Genomic DNA, 10,957 nt, shown 5'->3' with positions numbered 1-10,957 from the left:
TAGATTTATACATTAGGTTCAATAATCTTAAAATCAATTTCTTCATTACCTATTGTTTAAATCTTGAATCATGGACTTCAAACTCGAACATGTTAGACCAGACATGCTAAAATCAGAACCTTTCAATGAAAATTTTTATCATAAGTGAAACCAAAAAATGTTGTTTTTCCTCAAAACCTTGAATGTTGTATTTGTACTTAAGGTGGAAAAACCTGTAGCGACTAACCCTAATATGAAAAACTAAAACATAGGAGATGAGATCTATAGAAATTATATTTTGTCTTGCCTTATGAACATACTTTATGATATCTACTATGTTTATGAGTTTGCTAAAGAAATGTGAGATGCTTTAGAAAAGAAATACGTTACTAAAAATGTTGAGGTTAAAAAATATATTGTCAAGAATTTTTTAGAATTTACCATTGTTGATGGACAATTGGTCATAGACCAAGTGAATGAGTTTCATAACATCGTTCATGAATTAACTTATGAAGTATTAAATTACTTGAACAGTTTGTTGTTGGGCCTCTAATTGAAAAATTACCTCCGAGTCGGAATAAATACAAAACAAACATAAGGTAGAAAAAGAAAGAAAAAACCTTGAAGATTTCATCGTTCACATCAACATAGAAGAAACCAGTAGGCAAAGAGAAAATAACAAAAAGTTGAAGGAACATATTACAAAAGCTAACCTTGTCGAAGGGGATTCTCAATTCACCAAATTCAAGTCAAAGAAGACATTTAAGAAGGATGAAACTAAGGCAAAGAACATTGGTGGATTTAAGAAACCCAAAAGAAATTATTATGTATATGGAAAGCCTAAACACTTCGTTGTAGAGTGTAGGTTCAAGAAGACGAAGGCAGAATGTAGTGAACCTGACAGATATGGATAGAAACACTATAGTGGCAATTATTTCAAAGATCAACCTTGTAAAAAGCACAAGGGAGTGAGCTATTGACATTGGTGCTACAAGGCGTGTTTGTAGAATTAGAGAGATGTTTACCTCGTACAAATGTTGTGAACAAAATGAAAGTATCCATGAAGTAATTCTTCTATATTCTCTCGAGTCAAATGGTATAATAGAAAGAAAGAATAGGTTACTTAAAGAGATGTTGAATGCTTTACTTATGAACTCAAGAATGCCCTTTAACATACAGGGAGAAGCTATTTTAACTACTTGTTATATTACTAATAGGATTTCTTATAGGAAATCAAGAAAAACTCCTCATGAGTTATGGAAGGATTGTGCACCTAACATAAGTTACCTCAGAGTATTTGTGTAAAGTAGGATTCCCAAAAACCAAAAAAAGAAAGATATGTCCTAAGACAATTGACTGTGCATTCTTAGGATATTTAGAAAATAGTTATTCATATAGATTTTTAACTTTGAAGTCAAATGAAAATGATTATGAAACTAATGTTATAATTGAAGATAGGGATGCAGAATTTTTTGAAAATATTTTTCCAATGAAAGATAAAACATCTTTGGATGGTAAAGGAAAAATATCCATGTTGATAACATTAGTGAAAGATCAGTAATTGAATCTTCTTTATAAGATCACACTAAGGTAGTAGAAAAAATAGAACTTAGAAGAAGTAAGAGAGTTAGAAAATAATCTTCAGAGATGAGTTTTATACTTACTTAGTGGATGACGATTATGTGACTTACCAAGAGATTGTGATTTCTCTTGATGCAATCTTTTAGAAAGAAGATATTAATAGTGAATTAAAGTCAATTATGTTAAATAATAATTAGGAGTTGGTTGATTTACTTAAACACACCAAACCTATTGGTTGCAAATGAATTTTTATAAAGAAATTAAAAATATATGGGTCCATAGACATTTAAAACGAGGTTAATAGCTAAAGGCTTTAAATAAGAAAATGGTAGATTTATTTTATACTTATTCTCTAGTCTCTAGAATTATTGCAGTTAAAATCTTGGTTGTCTTAACCTCTATATATAAACTAGTTATTCACCAAGTAGATGTCAAAATAACATTCTTAAATGGTCATTTAAAAAAATAAATCTACATGGACTAACTAGAAGGGTGTGTGGTACATGGTCAAGAAAATAAATTTTGTAGATTTGTAAAGTTCTTATATGGATTAAAACAAACACCTAAGCAATGATATCAAAAATTTAATTTTGTGCTTAAATCTAGTGGGTTTGGTTTCAATGATTGTGATAGATGTGTTTATAGAAAATTTAAAGATAAACTGGTGTGATCATTTGTTTGTATGTAGATAATATGTTGATTATAGGAACTAGTTTTAAAATAGTTGAAGATATCAAATCTTTTTTAAAGTCTAAGTTTGATATGAAAGACTTAGGAGAAGTTGATATCATGCTAGAAATTAAAATCATAAAGAAAGATGAAGAGTATATCCTATCTCAAAGTCATTATGTAAAAAGAGTACTTAAGAAGTTTTGACATTTTGATAGTGTATCCATTTTAACTCCTTTTGATCCTAACATGAAATTAAAGAAAAATAGAAGTGATAATGTGTCACAAAAAGAGTATGCAAGAATCATAAGAAGTTTATTGTATTTGATGAACTATACGCACCCATAAATAGTTTTTGTTGTGGGGGTGTTAAGTAAATACATGAATAATCGTAATAGAGATCATTGAACAACTTTAGTGAAGGTTCTTAGATTATTTTTAAGGAATAATGGATTTGGGCTTACATTATAATAGAAGTCCAAATGTACTTGAAAGGTATAGTGATGCTAATTGGATCTCAGAATCTGATGAAGCTAAGTCCACTAGTGGTTATGTCTTTACACTAAGTGGATGAGTTGTCTCTTGAAAATCTTTCAAACAGACATGCATGGCCAAATCAACAATAGAATCAGAGTTCATTGCTTTGGAATTGGTAAAAATTGAAGCAGAATGGTTAAGAAATCTTTTATTAGATATTTCTTAATGAGAAAAACCAATGCCTTCAGTTTCCATTCATTGTGATAACTAAGAAGTTATAGTCAAGACTAAAAACCATATATATAATGGTAAGAGTAGACACATTTGTCTAATACACAATTTAGTAAGATAATTAATAATGGATGGTATGATCATTGTTGACTTTGTGAGGTCAGAAAATAACCTAACAGATTCGTTAATAAAACCACTAACTAGAAGGTTAGTAAGTAATACATCGAGGGAAATGTGACTTAAGCATATGTAAATAATTAGTCTGTGATGGAAATCCAATCTATTTGAATGGTGATCCCAATAATTAGATTTAATGAATAATAACAAGTCACTGAACTAATGGATGAGTACTAGTGAAAAAGAGTTTTAATTATACGACCATTTACTATAGTGTTGAGTAGTGTTATTCTATGATGATGCGAGGATGAGTTATAGCTTTTAATAAATTCTATAATCTATATTTAAGTAGTGTATAATAGTCATAGATCACACTTGATGAAATTACCTATGCGAATGTAGGGGTGGGATCGCTCCTTATGAATATTGTAAGCAAATACTCTACAACTTTCATAAAAAGAACCAAGATTCAACATATGGTTAAAACGTGTCAAACCATAAGAACTCAATCAGTCTAAAAAATATAGATATGTATGATAAGGTAATTAATTTACTCCAAAAAGGAAAGAGTTAAGTAACCTAGTTACACCAAGTCCCCGTAAGTTTTACTTATTTATACTAAGTGTCAATTAAGTCCAAAACATATCAACATTAGATATTTGGTATTTTACTTTGTACGAGCAGTATTTCCTATTCCTTCTTACTATGAATCTGTGGAGGATTGTTTTAGGATTCATAGTTAATATTATTTATTAGATTTTGTTGAGGGAAAGATATGAACTCAAGACTTAATTTTCTTTTAAGTGTGATTGCCATATGGTTTTTCCATTTTTGGCGAAACCTTAGTTAAGAGAGCATGTTCCTTATTTGTGATAGTTAAAATGTCAAATATTCTTTATTTTTCTTTCTCTTCAAGTTGTTGACTTATGCTCAACTTATAAATGTTCTCACTTTCTTGCTTATTTGAGTGTGAGAGAGAAAAATTGGGCCTCGCACGCATATGGGGACCCAAGGCACCATCTCATCTCAATCGTTGATCTATCTAATCGTTAAAATTAATCTCTGTTAATCGTATAGATTCATCAACATTCAAAAACGGGCTAATAAAAGCCCAAACTCTTTAATTCATTGGACCATTGGGCTTTTTTATACCGTTTGAGCCATAACTATTATAAAAGAGGAGTATGCCCTAGAGTTCTGTACGCAGAAATACATGCTACAAACATAAACTTCTGATCTCCATCTCTTCTGTTCTTCTAATTTTCATTGCTCGTACATCGATCAATTTGATCAAGTTCGTAGAAGGTCTGTTATTTTCGAGTGCGTGATAAACAGACTTGTGATTGTTAAATCTTGAAAATCGATCGTCTGAGATCGAGTGTACAATAGATATCATCCTAAAGGGGTGAAATTGGTTTTAAAAATAGCGGATTCTTCGTGCCTCAATCACTCAATCTGATAAACTCATTCCAACTATTATTAATGTATGATTTATATAACTTTTTTCTAATTCAAATTTATACATTAGGTTCAACATTTATATCTTAAGATTATCTAGGTAAACAATTCAACAATCTAATATAAAATTAAGGTTATAGATTTTTATATTAAAGATTGCAAAATTCTAACAAAAAATTTAGGAAGGATTGGTTTGAGTTCCATCAATTAGGAAATTTTTTTTTTCTAAAATAAATCTAAGTTATGTCCACTAGAGGCATGTGTTCTTGTTTTATTTCAACAAGAGCCTCTCTCTCTCTCATTCATGAGGAAAGAGTGATACATGGACTACAGGAAAGATGGGTTACAGAGGATCCGCTCCCAAAAACAGATGGGCCCTTTGGGTCTGCACACATACAGATGTAACTTTGGTTATATTCAAGAATCAACCAATCAATCACGGGATTCCTGTCTGTAACCCTCCAAGAGATGGAAAAAACTTTGAAGCGGATATCCGTTTCAAAATTTTGAAATTACCCTTTCCATTTGATCACACGTGGCATTTCTATTTTGAGGATTACAGGTACGAGAAATAAATTCAAAATCGGGACTCCCAGGAGATACGCACTAAACAAACCCCTAGCTGGACCTGCGATGCACCTTTCTATCCGATGGTGGACCCAATCACATGTGGCACGTGAGAACTGGATCACTCACACATAGTTTATCTCATCAGTCAAGACTCAAAGACTCAAGACCCAAGAATAAAAGTCGTCAACCACCATAATAATATCTCATTAAGGTTGAGAGGGAGAGAGCAATACTGATACACATGGGTCAGGTCAACATGTTGTCTCCAGTAAATGAAGCCAACCCTGTTAATTGTTCACAATTTTAGGCCCACTTTGAGAATTTTAGGATAATTTAAAAATACCCCCTGTTAAATTGATGATATTAAATTTACCCCCTTGAAAAATGAAAGATTATACTTACCCTCGTCGACTGTTAGTCAACGTTGTATTTTCTTGATGACTTAACGCTGAAATTTTGATTGGAAGAAAATAATATATGATCAGAAATTACTATTTTTTTATTTGTTTTTTACAACGAAGTTAAGTTCTGTATTCGATTTTCAACATTTTATTATTCTATTAAAATTATACTGACTTAATAAGTGGAAGAAAATAATATATGATCAGAAATTACTATTTTTTTATTTGTTTTTTACAACGAAGTTAAGTTCTGTATTCGATTTTCAACATTTTATTATTCTATTAAAATTATACTGACTTAATAAGTGTATACTAAAATCAACAAAACTGAAGATTGAGAGTTAGAATTCACTTTGGAACGGAAAGGAACAATATTGAAGTTGTAAGATAATTTGCACCACACAGCTATCCATAACCAGCAATGATACTTGAAACACCCTAACGTATGTTTTGTGGACTCACCTTTTAACTAACATAGGTAATTTGTTCTCCCATTATTTGCAAGAGTGCATCCCAAACTGCAATTATGGTGATTATTGGCTATCAATCTCTAACAATTCCATTTATGAATAATTATTATTTTTTAAATAAGAGAAGATATATCTATTTATAAGGAGGGTTGATAATATGATGGATTTTGGCAGATGGACTTGACGCACGTTGACGTGAAAGCACGTAATAGAAAGAGAAAGTTTCTTTCTCTTGCTTGTTCTCTGTCCACATATTTAGTTTTTTAGATTTTAAATCTTGAAAAGGATTGTTGGGCCACATTGATTATCACATTGACAATCCAACAACATAGACATTTAGATTTCTTGAAAATATTCATATTAAAAACTAATAAAAAATAAAAATTATTTTTCGAACTTGATCGATGGTGTATAAAACAGATGGCTACTAAGCTCACATTTAAAAATAAAATTCAACGGTGAAAAATAACTGTTTTTTTTTTTTTTTTTAATTCATATAATGTTATCCTCTACAATCCCATTTTATCGGATCATGATTTTGGATGTCACAAGGTGATCAAATCTTAAAGTTTATTTTTCTCACTATGGACAGGAGAAAGGAATTCTCTTTTTATCTTTTTTATTTTTTTAATAAATTACGTTCTTCCAAGTCAGCGTGTGTCAAGTCCATCTGTCAAAAGTCCGTCATATTATCAGCACTAATATATAATATCATAATCAGAGAAGGATGAAAATTGTTGATTTAAATTTGCATTAATTTATCGGTTTTATAATTCTTATATAGAGTAATATAAAAGACAAAACATGAATTTTAATTTTCTAAAATTCTCACTGAATGCCAAAACTTCTCTAATAGTTGTAAAAGAGAAAAAAATATACGGCAACACATATAACACAAAAAATAAATAAATTTTATAAAATACTAGACGGTGTTTTAGAAAAATAATATAGTATTTTGCATAAATTATTGAATCAATCATATTTTTTAATATTTGCAAAAGTTGATTATGTATCTAATTTCATAATTATTATTATTTTTCTTGTGAAAAGGATTATCTAATATACAATCACATTTGCTATTTACTTATTAACTCTTCCTGCGATCCTACATTCAATTCAAGGGCATAAAGATAAATTCATCAAATTGTTCATACAAAAACCATGCATCAATAGTTGTCAACATAAAGAAAAATTATGAAATCAGGTATATAATAATGTTCATAAATATTAAAAAAAATGATTGATTCAATATATAATTTCAATAAACATGTATAATTATTTTAATAATTTCAACTTTACAAAAATGTGTTTATTTCAAATGATTTTTTTTTTTTTTTTGTGTAAAAAAAACAGTCGAATCAAGATTTTATAGAATCTAAATTAATCAACCACAGTACGTTGTGTATATTAAAAATATCCCCAATTTACAAAAATACCTATGTTAGAGAAGTTTATTCGAAATTTTATAAACTTTCGGATTGACTTCTCTAAATTTATATTTTCTAACCTGATCATTTTTTCACCCGTATCAACGAGTAAAAGCATCTATGATTCCTATCCACTTTCACATCTAGAAGTGCAACATGAGGTTTCAGTTTGAGGTCCTTCAGCATTATTCCGTTTTTTACCCTTCTTAATGAGTCTCATCTACATGGACCACAATCACTTTAATTACTAGCTTGGCATATACTTAGGTATTTAATGAGTCTAGTTTTAAAAAAATGTGTAATTGTTTTAATAATTTCAAATTAACCAATCACAGGACGTCGTGTATATTAAAGATATCTCTAATTTACAAAAATACCTATGTTAGAAAAGTCTATCCGAATTTTTATAAATTTTCAGATTGACTTTTCTAAAATTATCTCTTCTAACCTAATTATTTTTTCACTCGAATCAGCGAGTAAAAGCATCTATGATTCCTATCTACTTTCACATCAAGAAGTGCAACATGAGGTTTCAATTTGAGGTTCTTCAGCATTATTCCATTTTTTACCCTTCTTAATGAGTCTCATCTACTTGGACCACAATCAATTTAATTACTAGCTTGGCATGAACTTAGGTATTTAATGAGTCTGGCTTTAAAAAATGTGTAATTGTTTTAATAATTTCAACTTTACAAAAATGTGTTTATTTCAAACGATTTTTTTTTTTAAATAAAATAAAATAATCATATCAAGATTTTTTAAAATTTGAATTGACTAATCACAGGACGTCGTGTATATTAAAGATGTCTCCAATTTACAAAAATACCTATGTTAGAAAAGTCTATCCGAATTTTTATAAACTTTCAAATTGACTTCTCTAAAATTATCTCTTCTAACCTAATTATTTTTTCACTCGTATCAGCAAGTAAAAGCATCTATGATTCCTATCCACTTTCACATCAAGAAGTGCAACATGAGGTTTCAATTTGATGTCCTTCAGCATTATTCCGTTTTTTACCCTTCTTAATGAGTCTCATCTACTTGGACCACAATCAGTTTAATTATTAGCTTGGCATGTACTTAGATATTTAATGAGTCTGGCTTTAAAAATAAACAACATAAATGTAGACAAATTGACCATAAACGCCCAGTCCTTATGGTCAGTGATTGGCCCTCTAGTGATGGTTTTGCTGTATTATTTGAGATTTTTGACAAGTCTAAATTCTCAAGTCTCAACATCTTCTTTTCATTGAGGAGATAAGAGTATCCAATGCGTCCAGCAATTGTACACATTCGATAAATGACGACAGCCTTAAATTGTGCAGCCCACGAGATCCTTATTTGGATGGCTACATTTTACCTAATCAGTGGGCCATCATCTATGTGTCTTTATGGTCCCATTCCAAAGAACTGAGATTTGTTGTTACTAAATTCATGTGCTAAACTGTGAACCCATGGCATGGCGCCTTGTGTATTGAAAAAAAAAAACCCTAAAATCTAAGCATTTAAACTGCTAAGAATTTTCTCCCTCCCCCCGCCCCCACCCCACCCCCACCCCCACCCCCACAACCATTAAACAATCACTCTTGCTTTTTTCCAATTCACGTGGTGTCATGCCATTGATCCATCAACTTAGCACATAAATTTCTTTGTTTTTTTCAATTCATGCTATTGATCCGTCAACTTAGCACATAAATTTCTTGCTTTTTTTCAATTCATCTCACTGATCCGTCAACTTAGCACCTAAATTTAGTAACAACAAATCTCTGCACCCATTCCAAAAAGAGCCCATACCTACTTCAAGGCCGAGACACTAGCCCCACCCCAATCCATGAAAATTGCCCCCACAATATTTTTAAAAGACAACGAAGTTGCTAGCTGATACATGGACCCAAGGATTGCCTAGCATCCAAAAACATGATTGGGTATTTTAAGAATTTTAAAAATAAATTAATTATAAAAACAAAAAAACCTTTTTCAATGTTTATCGATGCATTTTAAACAAATGGAAGTTTCTCATCTGATGTAAATCATGAACCCTAGAAGGTTAGTGTGTCATTTGGGCCAATGTGATAGTTCACTTGGCTCAAATTTATTAAGGACCTTGGTCTAGGTATAAATATGGTCCTTTAGCTAATTATATTTTACATTTTACTCTCTTTTTTTAATGATAGACAAGCAAGATTAGTGGTCAATGATTAATAGGTGAAGGTTGATTGGTATCAAAACATGCAAATTTTAACCAACTTACTAAATAATCACTTTTAAGAGTCTCTTTGGTTTGATTACCCATTTGTACTCGTGTTAAAGGATCAAGTGAAGAGCTCTTTAAACCATCCAATAGAATTGTCCTTGAGACCATCGTCACAAAATTTTAATTCACTCCAACATATTTTATTTCATTAAAGGAATTTGAAGATTTTGGATTATTCATTTAAATCGTTAATTAAAGGTAGCTTTGTAATGTAATTATTAATGTGAGAATGTTAGGACTTTTAGCAATGATGTTATTCATGTTGTGAATGACTCTATATAAGGTGTGATTGTCCAAAATGTTTCCATAATGGATCCCATGAGTGTGAATACAAAAATCATTACATCAAATTTAATTCTTCAAAAAATTATTATTGAACATAAAAATCTATTTATTTTTCTTACGTCAAATTTTTTTCTTCTTCCAACTAATTTTTCACCAATTCCTATGGTACCCTTCATCTCATGTTTCTCTTGCTGTGGAGAGATGTTTTATTTTTAGTTTGTGATTGAGATCCTAGACTCAATTTTTTAAGGAATTAATGAAAATTATTTGTGTACTAAGAATATTTATATAATTAAGTCGATTTAAAGGTAATTAAGAGAGCAAGAAAGAGAAGGGTGAATTCCTTTGTAATCATTTGCTTGTGACAATAAATAAAGATTAATTGCCTATGAGGACGTACTTTGTAAAGGGTGAACAACGTAAATCTCTGTGTTATATTTCTTGATTATTTTGCATCGTGTACTTACTCTTTATTGTCCTTTTTTCCACTATATCCTTCTTCTTCTTTTAACATATAAAAAGCATTTCAAACAAGTAAAGAGATGCATGATTTGTCTATACATCTCTAGCAAAATTAACAATGCAATAGAAAAAACAGTAGAATCATCCAACCACATTAGAAGCGATTAAACTCATCCGAGAGAAGAAATTGCAAGAGTTGATTTCACGTGATGGTATTGAAAATTTACATATATGAAATGTTTCTAGAGATCATCAATTTTGTGCATATATATTATGTATGAAATGCCTCCAATTTTCTATTGGTTTTGTTTTCGATTCTCAAAAATGATTGAATCAAAATCAAAAACTGTCAAAAACTTTCTCTTTAAATTGTTCTAGATATTGGTTCCAAGTGATTCGTAGAGGTTTTGGTTCTCAATCTTCATTTCCACCCTTATTGGTTCCAAGTAAAAAGGATACAAAACTGTCTTATCAATTTGAAATCGAAAAAATGGAAACCATTTACACCCGACCAAGTCTTCTCTACAATAGATAAAGCTAAAAGAATGGCCACGCTTTTGAGTCGACTAAATGATT

The sequence above is a fragment of the Akebia trifoliata genome, chromosome 5 (assembly GCF_017979445.1).
Source record: "Akebia trifoliata isolate Shusen 1 chromosome 5, ASM1797944v1, whole genome shotgun sequence".
Lineage (NCBI taxonomy): Eukaryota > Viridiplantae > Streptophyta > Magnoliopsida > Ranunculales > Lardizabalaceae > Akebia > Akebia trifoliata.
This window is presented reverse-complemented; position numbering follows the sequence as displayed.